Here is a 14289-nt window from a genome sequence, read left to right as displayed (position 1 = left end):
TGAGGCTGTTAGACATGGAAAGCCTGGTGAAAACACTTGAGCGGAGGCTCTTGAAAGCAGAAAAGTGGTCTCAAGCAGTTTAACTGCTCCTTAGAGTGTGCAGTTTGCTGTGGCACGTTCTCTTCCTGCCCCCAATCCAGCTGGGTTTCTGCAGGGAATTATCTTAATGCTCTATGGAAAGACACATAAATAACTAAGCACGAGATTCTGCATAAAGCACAGTCTGAATGTGCATGTTTTGCTATATATGTGTGTGTGTCACTGTAAATATTTGTGAAATAGCAATATAACCATGGCATGCACAGTATTGGCGAGGCGTTTCAAAATAAATCAGCTTGTGTAGGAGTAGGGCTTTCCTAAGTTAAGGCTAAGAGTACCCATGAACCAAACTCTTCACTGTACCTGGAGAAGTCCCATGAAGTGCAGAAGCGTTTTTTCCTCTTCTAGAGATGAAAATTCATACTCTGTCACATGTTTTCTCATCAGAGTCTATTTTCATTTCCAAAAATATGCAAGTAAGGCAGAAACACATTCATACTCAGATTTTGTATATTTTGTCCTGTTTGTGTAACTGCTCTTTATGACAAAGTCATGGAATGCCTTGGATTGGAGAGGACCTTCAAGCTCATCTCGCTCCAAGCCCCCTGCTGCCCATGCTGGGGGATCAGCCAAGGGCACAGGGGGTTTCTGGATGCCAGCACATGGGCAGAGCATGTTGAATTTCTGTCCATCAATACCCTGAAGTCCTTCTCCTCCATCCATGCTCCACCTGTCTGTACTTGTGCTTGAGATTGCCCTGGCCCAGGTGCAGGACCTTGGCATGGTTTCCTGGAGGATCTGTTCCATGGTCTTGCCTGGCACAGAGGTGAGACTGACTTGCCTGTAGCTCCTCACTTCGTCCTCATTTCCTTTTTTACAAATGGGAAGTCTGTTTCCCCTTTTGCGGTCAGGGGGAATGTCACTGGGCTGCCACGACTTCTCAAAGATGATTTAAATGCATGATTTTTTTTTTTCCCTAGTCAGTAGGATTTACAGTGAAGCAACGTGCATGCACACTTAATTATCTTCTGGTGTTATTTGGTTTTGCTTTTGTTTGTTTGTTTGGGTTTTGTTTGTTTGTTTCAGAGGTCTATTTGTTTGTTGGTTTTAAGGAGGGTGGGACTAGTACCAGTTATTTTTGAGATCCAGCATTCTTGTTTCCTGTGATTTTCCCCAAACTGGAAGCCTTGGCTGTTAAAGGGGGAGTGAGGCATCACAGAGAAGAGGAACTTTCTAGAGGGAAAGGAATTTAGGCAGCCGAGTCACTAAGGCATGCGGAGTCTGAATTAATTGCTGTGTTTTAGGTGTAAGAAACTGTTTAGTGTAATTGTAGAACTGAGCAGCACATTCATGTGGGTCCAGGAGCATGTCAGGCTCCTCCATAACCTCCTGTTTCCCTGACTGCAGTTGCACTGTGTGACTTTTCTATGATTATGGTTATTTGTGTCTATAGGATTTACAGTAACAGAACCCTGATCTTTGACAGGATTTCTTAGAGCTATTGCAATGTGTTTTGAAAAGGAAATAGTTATTTGTGGTGGCCTCAGTTTTGATAGCTGAAGGTTTCCTATGGTTGTAGTTATTTAGAAGACTAAGCTTTTGTGTGGTGGTGGGAGACTCCTGGCTTAGAAATCTTTTTGCATCTGGAAGTTAAAGGTGAAATACTCCTGCCTGTCTGTGTTGTACAGTTCTCCTGCAAGCTGTCAACAGGGCGCCTGCTCACAGTGTTCTTTGTTGCTGCTTTTAAAAAAAAATTCAAGGAAGAGGAGAGCAATCATATTTAATAATGCAATTACAATCAGGGGAAGCTGTTTATCCTGTAAGATTCCAACTGCTGGAAAAGCCCTGGGGCATTCTGGGAAATGAGATGCAAATATCCAGGATTACCTCTTCCTAAAAATACCAGAATCAAACAACAACAACAATCATTGCTCTGAGCAGTGTATTAAGTGATTAGTCTGTTTTTGCCTGCAAGGAGCTTTGGGCTCTCCAGCCAAAGGACCAGTCCAAACCAAACACCGCGCTGGCGACGCGACAGCGACCTGGGGGCTGTTCCAGGCCCCCCGTCCCTGCTCCTCTCTCCGTGCTGCAAAAACAGCTTTTAACAGTTTGGCAGCCACAGCTGAAGCCTTCACACAGGTAAAAGCTCTGAGAAGAAAAGAAACCACATCCCGTTTTTCTCTATAATCCTAAGGCTCTTGGTCTGGCTGGTGGCAGTTCGTAAATGAAGACACATCTTGGTGGTACTTTGTGATTAAATTCATTTGCAAAGTCCTAACTCCTTCTCTAAGTTGGCCATGAGAAGTATTATTCATGGGGTGAAAGTTTTGAAGAAACTTCAGCTGTGGTACAGCAGCAGCAGCAGCAATGCATCCCATGCAACATTGGGTGCACCCTGTATCCTTCTGTTTGCTGGTTACCAAGCAGTGTTAACCCTGATGCCAGTTCTTGGATGACAACAGTTGTATTCTATATTTAAAGTAAGATCAAATATTAAACATAACCATTTCAAGAACTAATCTAAATTTAATTTCAGGAAAATGTTAGCTGTGAAAATCTTGATGTTGGCTCTCTGGATTTAAGGCTTCATTGAATCTGAACTAAATTACAGACCAAGCACGTGAACTAGGGCCAAAACATGCTTTGCAGTCAATTAGATAAAACAAAAATAATTTCATATGATACTGAGCTGAATTTCTGTCTATCCAAACTGAATTTACACATTTGAATCCACTTCTACTGGAAACAAAGGATTCAAACACCCATTTTTCTCTAAGTGCTCACTAACAAGGGTGTGATCACAGTACTTTCCATTTTATATGCTGGGATTCAAGCAGAGAGATTAAAGATTATTTGGAATTATTTTTTTTTAATTAAAATACATATTTGAAGATGTTCTAATGGTATTCTTGTGCTAAATTGCTACAATTTTTTTGAGATTTCTTCAGAAGATCAAGGTCCTTAGTTTTCATAAGATTATTTTTGGGGGTAGTGATTTACACAGTCTTCTTTCATTCAGGGCCATTCCCTAGGAGAAGCTGCACTTGGCAGGTTTGCTGTGCTGTGTTATCACAGGGGAGAACAGGAGGTTTCTGTGTCTCATGTGTCGTTCATTGGCTTTGTTCCCTTTCATTTGCTGTGCTGTGTGGAGAGGACAGCGCTCAGGCAGGGGCTGGCTCAGAACCTCTGTTCCCATTCCTTTGGGAGCCAGGGGTTGGAGTGTTTGCTGTGTGCAGTGACATGTGACTGTCTCATCACTCACCCCTGTGAGTGTTTTACCCCTCCTCTGCTGCTCCTCCCGGGGCAGCTGAGCCCACAGCAGTGAGGGAGAGTGAGCACAGAAATCACTCAGGCCATGCTGCCGCTCCAGGAACACGCTCACACATCTGTGTCCTCACGTGCTCTTGTTCCCTTACTGCCAGAAACCCACACAGCTAAGGTGGCAATTTTCAGGTCTCTGAATACCACAGGGTGATACTGTGGGATCATTTGGTAGCCTGAGTCTGCTGGCTGAAGGACCCCATAAGAACGGTGTGCCATTGTGGGAGACAATGTCCACGTGCCTTAAGGAAGTAGAGACTTTAAATGAATGATGGGCAGGTGCAGCAGCAGAAAGGGTAAATATTATGGCAGGAATTATTAGCATCTATCACATTGCACAAAATGAAGTGTGCAAATGACATGTAAACTCAGTATATCTGTGTTTGTGTGTATGTGACTTTTCTGGATATGAGGGTATTGGTCATGGCTGTTGTTTGCAGCACAGCAGAGCAATATGCACTGCAATGGGAAACGAGCTGGGCAACAGTGACAGAAAGTGAAGTAATAAGACAATAAGAGACAAAAAGCAATAAGAATTTCAGACATCACCGAGTGTCTGGAAGTGACAATGACCTGGCTGTGGTACAGAACGCATCATGGTGAGGTTTTTTTGTCTCAACACCAGGGAACCCTCTTGTTCCCTTCATCTGAACTGCCCTAGGGAAGAAAGGCAGACTTTGTTCCTTAGGACATCAAGCCTTTAGAAATATTTGCAGGTTTTCCATCAGTTAAGTAGTTTATGTACCAGAGAGACTCCACACACCTGCAGACATGGCCACTGGTTTGTACTTCAGCCTTTGTGGTTCAGCTGTGACTTACAGGGCAGAATTTGGTTCTTGAATTAACAACCAAGATCAACCCCTTTAGGCACCTGCTTCTGGTACAAGGGAGGGAAAACCTTGAACCTCAAACTTAACATGGCATAGAACATCCTGCATTGTGCAGTCACTCAGACTGCCTTCACCGTGGGATGGATGGCAACACAGACACCAAAGAGCCCAAGCTGGAATGGAGCAAGGGAGAGCCAAGTGTTTCCCTGCCTGCTCCCACTGTGCCTGGTGCCACAGGCAAGGAAAAGCACTGACAGGGCAACGAGATGGGAGCTGCCTGTTCCAGGAGCCTTTTCCCAGCCCTGGAGATCTCACAATATGAATAAATATTTCCCCTGGACCATGTTGCTTGTAGACCTGTCACGAGTTGCTATTCCAACTGCACCAGGATTAAGGAGTGAGGACAGAAAGAGCAGAAAAAAGCTTGCATAAATATTTTCTGACACTTGGTTTAAACATGCAGAAGAAGTCAATTTTGTCGATATTCCTATGGAGATCTTTGTGCAACTGAGGCTTAGAGAAGAGCTTTCCTTGCCACATGGTGCCTACTTTAAACTACAGCAGTTTATGTATTGAAGAGGAAGAGCTTTGGAGGTAAATGCCAGGTGATCATGCTGTCTTATGCAGGATGGATCATCGCCAAGACTAATCCTCATTTTTACCACTAGCATGATCAAAGAGGGAGGAAAAGAACCCCAGCTGTTTCTGGGGTATCTCTCTGGCCAGGCAGGAGGGAGCCGTGCACTTGCTTATTCCTGGTGTCAGAAGTCAGCACCTGCTCTGTCAAGTGCAGTCATCAAAGGGGCTTCCTTGGGGAGCCAGCAGTGCAGAGCTGCTCAGCCGGAGGGACTGAGTAGATGAATTGGTCTGTTCGATGGTTTGAACTGGGTGGGGACAGGGAATTTAAATCTTGATGATTGCATACCCTGTATGCTGGGCTTTCTGCTGTTTTTGCTGGGCTGCTTTTGGAACTGTGTAGAAAAGACCCTGAGTTTTATGCTACTAAAAGAAAGAGCAGGAGGGAGGAATTGTACCAATTAAGTTGTGTTTTATTAGCTGCTAGCAGTGGGCACAGGATCTGTTATGTAGCTACAGTGCTCTAACTCCTTCCAGGAGAGGTTATATGTGCCTGCATATAACCTGGTAAACCGAGATTAATTTATTCTGTGGCCTTGGCAGGCTCTGGTAAACTGCATTGCTATAGGGAGTTATGGGGGAGAGTATCAGATGTCAAACTCAGTTCGGTCTGACAAGACAAAGAGTTTTGGGGTTGTTTAAAACCCTTCTCTGTTTAATATTTGGGCTCTTATTCGGGTTTGTTTGTAAGTGTGACCACAGTTCTGCTCTGTGTGTGTGTGTGTAGGCAGTGGGAGGGTACCTTTGTCCATACAAAGACAGGTTACTGCAGACATGCACTTGCTTTTAAGTGATTTTGCCACCTTTGTCTGAAGGGTGTCGAAGGCTGGCAGTGCAGATAGCCAGCTTTTGAGTCACGGGAATATGCAAAAAGGGACCTTGTTGATGTACTGACCTTTGGATAATTACCTTGATTTGTTGGCGTGTGACTTATTAGTCAAGGAAAGGCTGTTGTTTAAAACAAACCAATAAATAAGACAAAAAAAGGACAGTCCAGTCCTTGTCTATTGTTAGAGCAAGAGTCTAGCTTTAAAAGCAAAACCCTTTAGAGTCGCTCAGCTGTGAATTGAAAAAAGGGAGCAATCTCAATAGGTATTGACCAAGCAGAGTACTGGGGCTGTTCTGCAGTCTGGAATGCACATGTATCACTACAGAAATGCAGAGTTCCAAGCGGCTGAGTTTGGGTGTAGAACTGAGTTTTTCCCTCGCTTGAGGTTCAGGTTGCCTTGACTTCTTTTCTCTCTGACTCATTTGAACCATAAGTGTGTGCAAATGCTTGTGACTTCCACACTGCTGCTGGTGCTTTATTAGGTAAAGGGCTTACCCTGCTCCAGAGCAAGGGAATTGTTGTTGCTCTTGGTTGGAACAGCCTGGGGTTCTCAGATGCATGGGATACAATGGCACTGTCGTGGTTGGTGCCTGCCCAGGGTCTCTGCCTGGTATCCTTTGTTATAGTTGCATAAATACTTTTCCCATTAAAGGAATTAATCCTTGCCCAATCAGCATTTAGAGCCAGGAATAAATTAAATACAGCCTTTTGTATTAAATAGCATTGTGGGTTATGGTGGAGAGTAAAAAGCCCATCCCTTATTCCATCAGGGAAAAAGAGAGCCTGCTTTTCCAACTTGGCTGAATGATTCTATGGATATGTCCCTAAACCTGAAAATTGGCATTAGAGGCCAGATCTTTCTAGATTATGCATTTATGTATCAGTGTTGGTCCTTGCAACTTCAGTGTAGCCACATGTGTCCCAGTGGTGAAATTTTGGGCAGATACTTTGGCCTGCTGCAATCCCACTGCAGGTCATGGGTGTTCTGGGTGGGAGAAGAGGTGGTCAAAGGTGCCTTCTGCAAATCCCTGTACAAGTGTCCACAGCAAAGCCAAGGACCTCTGGCATTTTTCCATGCACTGCTTTGCTCCTTAAATGTCTCTGTACAAGTGTTGAGAGTTAGAGTTACTGTTAGAGAGTTATGATGTGAGATCCAGGCTCTTAGGATCTGTTCCTATTTAGTTCTGATCTTCCCCCAACATTTGTTACCTAGAGCAGCTGTGGCTGCCCCATCCCTTGAAGTGTTCCAGGCCAGGTTGGAGCTATCTGGTCTAGTGGAGGGTATCCCAGCAGGGGGTGGAACAGCATGACCTTTAAATCATTGGATAATCACCTCCTCTGGAAGTGCTGAAGCTTAATTCTACTTTTATTTTCCAGAGCATAATTTGGAAGCAACTCCAGTACTGGTAGATAGTATCAAACAGGTGTCACATGGAAGAATTTAGCCCTAAGTGAATACAAAATTTGTCCTCCTGCATGTTCTTCAACTCCACGTGTGAAAGCTGCAGAATAGTTTGGATTAATATCCACTCCCATTATTTAGCTGCATAAAATACCTTGAAGGCAAATAGCACATCTATAAATTAAGCTTCTGAAGTGTTGGTCAGGTTACTTGGGGAGTTTTTGACAGTGAGATTATTGACGGTGTAAAGTGATAGTTCTGCTCTTGCAAAGCTCATTCTCCCAACACAAATCACAGCACTGCCAGGATTTATTGAACTGCCTGATGGAGAGGTACCGTACAAGCCTCTATTAGTCCCTTTCCTCAGCTTTGCTATCAGGAGGCTTTAAATAATTGTATTTGAAAGAAATGTCAAAGTGACAGAATTGGGTGCAGAAGGCCATAGATATTCCCTCTGCGCTCCACCCCGCCCCTGTTCTTTCTCTCATGCTCTCTCTTGCTCTCTCTATTATTTGATAATTTCAGAGGGAGAGGGCTTCCCCAGCTGCATAATTGGAAGGTTTCAAGACATTGTGTCTGCTACTTTAGGCAAAGTCTTGGTTACACTGCAGAAATGGGAAGCTTCCCAGCTTTGTGCAGTCCTGCAGATCTGTTTAGACAGCCAGGGATGCTCCTGCCAGGGTTGGGGCTGCCATGGAGGGTGGCAGGAGCAACTGTGAGAAGAGCAAAACCCATGATGGTGGCACTGTGGGGATCGACAGCCTTGGGGTACAGAGGTGCAATCCCTGGAAGGCAGGTGGGGAGGCAGAGGCTGCTCACCAGTCCCTTTTTTAACTGGCTGGTGATGAAGCCTTCATATGAGAGGAAAGGCAGCTGTTGTGCAGGAAATGAAACAAGGAGGTGTCGTGCCTTTGAAAATAAATAACACTGAGTTCATGGGATCACGATGTTATCAGCTGCAGCAGAGCTCTGGAAGTTCTCTGGTGCCATGAGCAGCACTCTGCCGCCTGTCAGAGCCTGGCGTGGCCAAGACCAGAATCCATAAGGATTGAGCTTCCCTGAGGGCGTCTGACCTGGTGGATCTGAGAGTGCAGGTGCCCTTGTTCTCCCAGTCCTGTGCCTCTCCAGGTGCGTTCCCAGGACCTGTGTGTGTGGTGCCCACAGTGCGGGCACCGCGCCCAGGGCCGGTGCTGAGCCCGGGGCCTGTTCTGTTCTGCTCTACTGGGGAGGGGCACATGCCTCACTGCAGCTCCTGCCCGGAGTGCCCGGGGTCCATCCGTGAGCTGGCAGTGCCCTGGCTCTGTGTGAGGGGCTCTGGCACTGCCCTGGCTCTGTGTGAGGGGCTCTGGCTGAGCTGGCACTGCCCTGGGTCTGTGTGAGTGGCTCTGGCTGAGCTGGCACTGCCCTGGCTCTGTGTGAGGGGCTCTGGCACTGCCCTGGCTCTGTGTGAGGGGCTCTGGCACTGCCCTGGCTCTGTGTGAGGGGCTCTGGCTGAGCTGGCACTGCCCTGGCTCTGTGTGAGGGGCTCTGGCACTGCCCTGGCTCTGTGTGAGGGGCTCTGGCACTGCCCTGGCTCTGTGTGAGGGGCTCTGGCACTGCCCTGGCTCTGTGTGAGGGGCTCTGGCACTGCCCTGGCTCTGTGTGAGGGGCTCTGGCTGAGCTGGCACTGCCCTGGCTCTGTGTGAAGGGCTCTGGCTGAGCTGCTTTGGATTTTAGTTGTGTGCAGGAGAAATTGAGGTTAATGGTGTTGGATAAACATAATACCAGCCTTTAGTGTAACCTAAGTGACAGTAGGGTCAGCAGGGATTTATCCTCGGCCTTTCTTTGTCCTTCACGACGTTGGGATTGGGCTGACCTGTCCCATTAACAGACCAGTGGGGTTGAACTGGCCACAGCACTGAGGATCCTGCCTCACTACAGCACTGATGTATTAAATGCATTTAAGCACAAAGGCTGTAATTGATCCTCAAGGGCATGAAACTGGGATTTTAAGTTAATTTTCATGGCACCTTGCTGCACATTCTTTTAGAAAATTTTGTCACGAGGCACTGTTTTAGGATTCCTTGATTTCTCTGTAGTCTGTCATATATCTGAACTGTTCCTTTCCCTGGAGACACAGTAGGGGGGATACCAAATAGTGGTTCTGCTGCAGCTTTGATGGTGTCTGTGATGCCTTTTATTTCATAATCTCAAGGTAAGCAAGGTTCACAACTTGCTGCAGGTGGAGGAACCTGGTTTCCTGAAGCTGGCAGCACATTGTCCTGCATATTTGGAGAAACAGCTGAGTTTCCTTTCTCTTATTTCTTTGACTGTGGAATTCATACAGAGGCTACTGAAGTCAGGAGATAATAGATTGTATTTGTAACACTTGCATATGGGCTCCATGTGTCATAGCCAGAATGATGGCTCTCAGGATTTGAACAGGAGTGTGTTTGGATAAAAGCATCTCTAATTTATTGGAAGCAGACAGAAAACAAAGTGGCATCTTTTCTTGCTAGTGAAGTAATTTGGAACTAAATGGATATGCAACCATAATAAAACATACTTGTAGCTTTTAGAAGAGAGAAGACTCCGAGTTATGATTTTTACAGTAAAAATCTGCAGAAAACAAGAATTAAGACCTTGTTTTTACAGATTCTCTTATAAAGGTGAGCTGCAGCTGCACGATCCCCTCCTATAGTCTGCTTCTCGTGTCCTACAATGTTTAAGGATCTATTTGTACTATTCTGCCAGATTGTTCCAAAGAGCTGCCCTTTTACAGCAAATGGAAAATAAACACCAGTTATAAGGTACCTCAGTCCATTCCAGGGTGTAGTGAAGAAATGGCTCCTTTTCATTTTCCCTTTTTTCAATGAAATTGGCCCTTCAGAGGATGTGGGATCTCAGAGGGTTGACTCCTGTAGTAATTGGGAGAATTTCTTCTTGTCATCAGTCCCCTTGGTTAGATGGAGCTTTGAAGTAGAAATCTCTGGTCCCAAATGAGGAGATAGCATTCCTTTTCCTTCACTTCAATCCCACTTTCTCATACCCCATCTTGGTGAGAATTGCAGAGTGGTTTCAGTTCCAGAACACACCTGCTAAGATTTCCATAGTGTTTCTCTTGTAGCCTCTTTACTAACCCAGCCAGCCCCGAGCAGTAAGGAGCCTGTAAACACATGGTTTGTGAGCCCATTACAAGCTTCCCATATTATAATACAATTAGTCAGCACTGACTCATTTGTTTGAGGTAGGCAAATGGAGGAGATTCAGGGATTTGTTTATTTGGATGTACCAATTTGTTGCACAGTCTAGCTTGTTTCTGGAAAGGCAGTTCCTGCTCTTCAGCTGGCTTCCCTTTTGCTGGGAGACTGCAACCTGCATTTGCAAAATCCTGCTTTCCACCAGCATTATCCAGCTTGCCTTTGCAAAGGAAATAATGTTAAATGGAGCTTTTTATTGAATACAAACCTTTTCCATAAAACTCCAGAGAGTTAAATGTGGCACAGAATGTAAATTCTGAACCATTCTCCACAGGATGTCCTTCTCGCTTCCATCTTGAGGTAATTATGTCAAAATACATGCCACTGCTCCCATGGACTGGTGATCCAGCCTAGTACTTAGTGTCTGAATTAATGTTTGGAATTGTTGCTGCTTTCTTTGTAACAGAGATGAGAACCCAGCTGGTTTGGGTTATTGGTAATGGATTCCAGTGCTCTGAAATCATTCACTCAAATCCAGCTCCATTCTGTAGTAACCCAAAGTAATTATTATTTGATTGCTACCCGGTGATGTAAACTGGGCTGGTCATCCCAGCCTAGGTGGACAGATGTCCAAGTTAAACAGCACCAGCTTAACTACTGCCAGTGGCTCTTTGAAAGTCTGAAAAGGATATTGCCAAAGACACTTAGATAAATTGGGTTGGGAGTTTTTCTTGCTTGTTGTTTGAGTGGAGAAAGAAATCCAGAATGCAAAGCCAGTAGAGCTTCTGAGGACTCTTACCTGAAAATGGATTATCTGGGATCATGGTTGAGGAGTGCAGAGTGAGAGGAAAAAGCTTATTGTCTCTCTTCTGTCTTGTATCTTGTGCTAGGGCAAATGTCTCTAAGGCAGTGTGGTGATGTCACAGCACTGTGTGCTTGTGGATAGGCATTAAAAGGTTTTTACTTTTTAACTCTGTGGGGGTTGGTGTGTATGCTTTCTTGGAAGCTGTTTCTGTATTTAGCCTGGAAGCATTTTAAAAGGGGAATTTAAAAACCACCACACTTTCAAGTAATTTGTAGTGGGTTTGTTCCTTTTCTTTTTTTTTTCTTAATTACTTTTGATAACACAAAGAACTACTGATTGTGGGAGTGTGGCAGCAAGAGATTTTGGCCATGCAGTGGCCAGCAAAAGGCCTTTGGAAGGTCAAAATATCCATTTATGTTCTCCACACCAAACATCATGTAGATGCATCATAAATGGTCACATAACTTTCACAGTGCTTTTCTGGAGCACTCTTCACCCTAAATTCCTTCAGAGGTGAGAAGCTTTCTTAGCTCCTCCTAGCTCTCCATCAGCTGAGCAGGGATGGTTCTGCTCTGCCTGGCTTTGGTGCATTGCCCCGATGGTGTGGGCACTGAGATGTGAATGTGTGACTCCACTGCCTGCAGATCTATTCATCACATGTGAATATTGCCATCACCTGACAAAAGCAATATGAAACAAATGCCTTTGTGGCACATCTTTCATCACATAGCTGGGAGATACAAAATCTCTTGACCTTTTTAGCAGTCTTTTGAGGCAGAGTCGGGAGATGTGCTTTACTTGACGTGAAGGTTCTTTTCCTGCTGCTGGAAGAGAAATGCTGCTGTCGGCTGAACTTTTGGCTGTGACTGAAGGTCTTCCTTTACTGTCCTTTATTTCTGAGCCTTGGCTCTTGGCCATGCAGTTGCACTCCCTTTGCTTGCTCTGACTCTTGTCAGAGTCTTTGGATTGTCAGAAACTGAGCCAAAGCCACTTCTCTATTCCTTGTGCTGGAGTTGTGGTTGTGTAGTGGCTCAAGAGCTTTTGCAGGGCAGTTCTTTCTCAGGGGCTGCTGTGCCCATTCATGGGCACTCAGGTGAGTGCTCACCTACATCTCCTGATTTGGGACAGCCTGAAGTGTCCTCTCCCTCACAGCAGACCCTGCACCTGCCCTTCACAGGGAGGTAGAGGCTGTGGAGAACTCTCAAAGCAGTTGGATACAGTCATTGGTACTTCCTGTATTAACTGGTAATACATGGTGAAAATAATGCTAAAGTGTTTGTATTAGGGGAGGGGCAGACCTTTAGGGCATTTCCCTGTGAACCGTGGAGTATTAAAGGGTGCGAAGAAAGACTGCTTCAGAAAGTACCATACACTAATGCAGTTCTCCTTCCCAAAACCAATTTTATGTTCCAAAGGAAACAAACTTCAGATGAATTATCTTGGCTTGATTGGTTGATATGCTGTTGTGAATTAAGCTGGCATTACACTCCACTTGAAGTTCCCAGTTGTATTAAAGCTAATTGGTGATGTTAGTACTAGAATTGAGGCTTGAAGTTTCTATGTGCATTAGTATAAGCTTCCAACAACCATGTGGTCATTCAGGAAAATCTCAGCATATGAGTCAACGAGCCTGTGAGGGAGGAGTAAAATGAGTAAAATTCAAGTATTTTGTTCCCAGACCAGTGATCTCTGCTACTGAAATGGGATCTCAGTTCCTTGACCCTGAAAACAGCAGCAACAACAGGAGAAATAAATGCTGTAAACAGCTCTATAATGAAACCTCTCAGACAGCCTGTCAGCATGTGCTGATCTTTTGCCTTCACTTGCTGCTATGGCAAATTAGGTTGACCTTTCCTTGGTAGCATCTTAAAAAAAAAAAAAAAAAGGGAAAAAAAAGGTGCTAGGATTTAAAAAAGAGCCTAAGGGATTTAGGTGTACCCAGTGCTCATTGAAATTCAGCTGAAGCTGGGCATTTAACTCTCATAGCTGTCTTTCAGAATCCCACCCACCCTCTCTAAAATTACACCCTGCCCTAGAGGTGGTGAGAGTACAGGGGCTGATGGCATAGGGCTGTAATTTAGCCAAATTATGAGATATACTTGAGAAGTCAGAATTGATACTTTCCACGAGTTAGATTAGAGAGGCACTGGCATGAGAATTAACAGCAAGAGCTGGTAAATAAAGTTTGAGAAATTGCTGATCTCTGCTTTATGCCTCTCTCCAGAAATCACTTGGCACAGGGCAGCGCTCGGCAGTGATTGAGAGCCCTGCCAGGGGCTCCTCCATCAAAACTCGCATTTCTTATCTGCACTCACAGGTTCCCAAGGTCTCAGTCCATCCTGCCTTAGATTTTCCAGCTGTCATGTATCTTTCCATAGTTTACCAGATGATTTCTGTCACCCTCCTCACCAGAATGTGGTGGCTTTGCAGAGTTACCTGAGACGGGACTCAGATGAAAACACCCGGAACAGCAGCAAGGCCTCGAGGCTGTTGTGTTGGATACCAACAACATTTATCCCCTGTGCTTTTATAGTGCACCCTGCCACGGCCTGTAAAAGAGGATGTTACTCTGCAGTGACGGAGCATTTCTCCTGATGCAGCTGTAATTAGGAGGGATGAGCATCCTTGGGGTCCCGCCTGGCTCTCATTTAAATCAGCAGGAGCAGAGCTGATCCCCTTCAAACAGAACTGCATTTGTGCTGCAGCACAGTGATGGATTTGGTTGTTTTCCCTTTCCTTAACGACAAAGGAGGAGCAAGAAAGATAATGTTGTGGTGAGGGGAGGGGTATTTGTCTTAGAACAATGATGAAGATAAAGATGGACAAGCAGGGCAATTTGTGAGTTTTATCCTCTATCCCACTTAATGGGCTGCAGTTATATAAAGAAATGGAGATCTCAGTTAATCTTTATACTGTGTCCTTCTTTAGGAACACAGTTACTTCAAATTAAATTAGCCTTTTGCCTCTTGCTGGAAATGATAGGGTTTCTTTGGCGTCCTTGTTTATTTTTCATTGATCTAGAGAAAAAGAATTTCTCTCCCTTCTCCCGCGGGATGTTAAAAATAAAGGGATCACCTTTCTGTTTTCAGCTGCCATGGCTTAAAAAAGTATAGAAATGAGGAATAAATTCACCATGGTTTGAAGAAATCCTCTTCAAAAAGCCAGTGGGGAACATGACAGAGTTAGAGAGACCTCTCCCTCAGAAGAAGAGTAATATATATTTTATTCTCTTATTAATATTTCATTGG

At 44.9% G+C, this 14289-nt stretch overlaps 1 protein-coding gene and 1 long non-coding RNA gene across 9 annotated transcripts in view; one reads left to right on the top strand and one right to left on the bottom strand.

The window, feature by feature from the left end:
• The window catches only part of AUTS2 (activator of transcription and developmental regulator AUTS2), a 785653-nt gene that overhangs the window by 147000 nt on the left and 624364 nt on the right, over positions 1-14289 (top strand). The gene's annotated exons all lie outside the window — the stretch shown is intronic.
• On the bottom strand, positions 9077-11500 carry LOC137485578 (uncharacterized). The gene is made up of 3 exons (XR_011005375.1): positions 11036-11500; positions 10329-10456; positions 9077-10202 (listed from the first exon to the last, which is right to left on the bottom strand). It is a non-coding gene; the product is annotated as an uncharacterized lncRNA (long non-coding RNA).

Source organism: Anomalospiza imberbis, chromosome 20 (genome assembly GCF_031753505.1).
Source record: "Anomalospiza imberbis isolate Cuckoo-Finch-1a 21T00152 chromosome 20, ASM3175350v1, whole genome shotgun sequence".
NCBI lineage: Eukaryota > Metazoa > Chordata > Aves > Passeriformes > Viduidae > Anomalospiza > Anomalospiza imberbis.
The sequence above is the reverse complement of the archived record's forward strand: the minus strand, read 5'-3'. Positions and strand labels throughout refer to the sequence as shown.